At 32.0% G+C, this 4,224-nt stretch overlaps 1 long non-coding RNA gene across 1 annotated transcript; it reads left to right on the top strand.

Moving 5' to 3' along the window:
• The first annotated feature begins 232 nt into the window (after positions 1-232).
• LOC134199862 (uncharacterized) lies at positions 233-1,552 on the top strand. The gene is made up of 3 exons (XR_009974512.1): positions 233-417; positions 1,022-1,415; positions 1,474-1,552. It is a non-coding gene; the product is annotated as an uncharacterized LOC134199862 (long non-coding RNA).
• The last annotated feature ends 2,672 nt before the right edge of the window (positions 1,553-4,224 follow it).

Genomic DNA, 4,224 nt, shown 5'->3' with positions numbered 1-4,224 from the left:
ACAATTTAGAAGATTCATTTTAGACAAACATAATCAAAGCGAAGCCTACTCTGATATTAGGTAAACGCACATTTTCGAATATCCTATTATAATATAAAATATTTTAGTTCAATCAATACGTTTTGTGATATGATAGCCTGTATGTATGAATGTAAGCCTGAATGTAAAAAATAATAACAAAGAGGCGTAACAAACAAATACTCATTCGTAATTTTATTTAACGGCAACCTACCTTACCTAACAATTTCATATTTTTTCACATCAGTCAAGAAGCCCTACACAACAATAAATGAAAATTCAGTTTCCGAAGGCATTACCAATAAGTGGATTTCCTCTTTATCTTTGATTCTTTTGAAATAATACTTTGAATGAACAATTTTCGTTGCGATAAGACGAAAACCAAATTCACGTGATAAGGTTTCAATCAATTTTATTATAAATATGATAACATCATGTTTTTTTTTGTATAGGTACCCGAAACAAAAAAATTAATACATATTTTGAAATCATAAGTTAAAATCATCATCATATAATTGATATCATGTTTTATATATTTTGTTCCAAAAATCTATCATGAAGTAGATAGAGAAGATAGATCCGATCAATCGTATACCTTTTTTTTAATTTGAGATAAACAAGATGACAAGTAAGCAAAAACATTAAAAAAATACAATAATATTAAATTGAAAAATGATATCTATGTTCAAGCCCGTAAGCTGAAGTGAAATGTTACGCATTAAAATCTTAGATAGCTTACAGGTTGGTTGTTGTGCTATATTAACTACTAATATGTATTTCTTTTATGAGGGTTTTCTTCTTTTAATGAGTAATTAGAATATATAACCACAGTATGGGTGAAAGTAGCGCATTAATATTCTTCGGAAAGAATGTTCCGTTACAATTTAGATATTGAAGGAGCACTATTTTCAAGGATTTCTTTAATATTTTTGACTGAAAATCTTCACCACGTTATTAATAGAAATGATCGAACTAGGCTTACCTCGACTCTTTCCTCTTTCAGATCGACTCTGAGGGCGAGCTGCTCTCGTAGGACGACGTCCGGATAATGTGTCTTGTCAAACGTACTCTCCAATTGCTCGAGTTGCTCTTCTGTGAATATCGTTCGGTGACGACGCTTGCGTTTTGGCGGAGGGCCGGCCAGGCCTGCTAGCGCGGCTGCAGCATACCCCCCATACAAGCTACCGTAGCTACCAGCGCCGGAGACACCGTTGCCGACTCCACTCACTCCTAAGGAGATTATAAGCAAAATTTTACGATTTTAAATGAGATTTAATTGCCGCTATAATATAATCTTATGTAAATTTATCATGAAAGTATATTTTCAATAAAATTCAAAACTTTTTTTTTTACCTAAATACACAAGCCAAAAACAATATGATATTTTCTAAACCGATGTCTCCTATGATTTTAATGGACGAGTGTCCTAAAACGAGGTGTTTCATAATCATAAAGGTTGTTTTAGTTTATTTCTAGGTACACAAATTAATGATGTACAATAAATGATAACTTAAAATTTTCATTTTTTAATATTAATTCTGTTTAATTAGTACAGTTAAAATTGTTGAAAAATACGTAGTTTAAGTTGCTGACTTTTAGCACCAGTCCTTTAGTACCTACTGTATTTTAGGCAGTGTTCACACCTATAAGCTTATCGCGAAGATGAACACACAAACTCAAACAAACTGCCATAACTCAAAACCCCGTTAGTTTATTAGTGTCCTTTCATGTCCAAAGAAGCTTAAATTTACCTAAATTATTTTTTAAATTATAGATCGTATGGCAAGATTCACTGTACGAAAAGAGTAGGTAAGATAAATAAGTGCGATATATACATTATTATTATACTATTTTTATCTTTAATCGTCCGAGACTAGAAATACTGTCGATTTTATCGAAAAGACAAAATGTGTATTCATTTCTACGACTCACGAAAAGGTATCAACTGTCACTAACTTAGTAATTTAATTAGTGTCTTAACGCTAAAAAAAGTATGAAATATAGAATCAACTGTTATAAGAAATAGGACGGCCAATATAATTGTTTACAATAAAAATTATCACAAAATATTAATTGATCATTAGGCGATCACATCAAGATGTCGCTTTAGATGCATGTATATATATTGTAAATAAAAGACCATCTTACTAAAAGTGTTTTACTAGGTAATGAGTTCAATCGATAATTAGGTTCTAAAATAACATTTAAGCGTAAAGGAACAAAAATGTTTACTCCAAATAAGATAGCAAAAACAAGAGAATATGCAAGGAAATCGTATGGTAAAGATCGAAGAAATTATGGAACCTTCGTTTATAAAATATCCCGAATAGTATATTTTTATATGGCTCCTTAGTTAAATCTGTCAAAATGTATCAGTATTAATAACAGTAGAAACAGCCGGCGCGTGAATATCCGAGCTTAAAACCCCATGAGCTCCCTCGGCGCTCTCCACAACCGAACCATTCAAAATATTAACGCTACAAATAAAAATCGAATATTTTTGCATACAGTTTACGAGCAAACCGGAGAGGTATTACGTAATATTATTTCTTCAAGGAATATAAAAGCTTTTAAAGCCCGAGGCGCGATGCTAAGGCGCTACCAACGGCTTTCAACGCGCACTCTGCACTCGTGCGACCGCCGCGCCACTAAGCCCTATCGATTTTGAATTTGAACCGACACATGTTTGTAACTTAGTCACGTTTAGGATTTTTATTTCAATAGCTGGCCTCGTTTAATTAAAAAAAAATTAAAAAAAGATTGTTTAAATATATTTCAACTTAGCTCTGTTTATACAGCGATTATAGTCTAAATTTGACAATTATTTTGATAAAAAAAGAATGTTTTGTTTACACATTTTAGGGTGCGAGTAAATGTCTTTTGACGATCATAATATTATTATGATGGTATTACACTCAAGCAAGAGAGCGCTTTACTCACTCGCCGGTTACTTTCTTAATTGCCTAATACGAAATCCACGGGAAAAGACTATGCTATAATAGTACTTTGGTTACCTTATACCTTTAAACGACCAATTCTTGTATCCAACGATTTTTATAAAATTTAGTATACAGGGGATTTCGGCGATAAATCGATCTAGCTACGATTTATTTTCAGAAAATTTTGTTTTATTCGTATTTTCAATAATCAACTTTATCGATAATCAACTTGATGACTCTTCCCGACATCTATTAGCGAATAATACTATTTTTCTTAATTGAGGACAACTAACCGCTTTAAAGACACAACAAGATAGCGTTATAAAAAAAAAGAGCAAAGCTCGGTCATCATCTAGTGCTTTATTATTTAATTTAAGTATTTCTTAAGTGTGTTTTAAAACATAAACGTCGGGCGGACTAATTTCGACTATTTATATATAAGATAAGACTAATATAAAAAAGGAGTATAGGAATTGTCGTCTTTTACACAATGTGTGTCTTTGTAGGCAGTTTAAGTTATCTTTTGATGCTAAACTCAGGAAGATTTGGTTGCCGCTTTTCTCCCGCCAACAGCCGGTGGACCGCGGTCAAATCTGCTCATCGATGTGAATAGAGATCACTTCAATCAGATACAACTATTGAAATAAATTTATTGAAATAAATTTATTTTTCATTTCTACTTTAAAATTATGATAAAAGATTATATTTCTTTTTCGGACATTGTTTCTTCGTTTCTTTAGTTTTGTTTTAAGTTTCTCTAGACTTTAAGGAATATTGTCTCTGTGAAGCTATGACTTATCACTTATAAAAATTTTCTTCTTAGATAGTATGTACTTTTGTTGAAGTTTGATCTAGTCCTAAATTTTATGACTGGCCGGACATTACACCATCTATAAGACTGATTCAGTATAGGAATTAGTGGAAAGGTTAAATAACTAAGGAAGGATACTACAGATGGATAATGGAAAAATATTAGGATCGACTCTAGGTGTCGAGAATACTGCTATTTTCGGAAAAGGCTCTTTTGGGCATAAACTATGATCATGAATAATCCACAGAATTAAATCACACATTCCCTCATTTACAATTATCTAATCATTCCCTAGTCATGTACGTATTGTTAAGAGTACCACAGGTAAACGAAAATGCGTAAGTAACTCAAAATTCAGCCTCCCAGGTCTATTTATGAAATAAATAATAAAATTGTTATACTTTTGGGAAAGTATAATGAGGGTACTTATTCCGAGGTTTTTCCCCACAGCGAGAT

The sequence above is a fragment of the Bombyx mori genome, chromosome 12 (genome assembly GCF_030269925.1).
Source record: "Bombyx mori chromosome 12, ASM3026992v2".
NCBI classification, from domain to species: domain Eukaryota; kingdom Metazoa; phylum Arthropoda; class Insecta; order Lepidoptera; family Bombycidae; genus Bombyx; species Bombyx mori.
The sequence above is the reverse complement of the archived record's forward strand: the minus strand, read 5'-3'. Positions and strand labels throughout refer to the sequence as shown.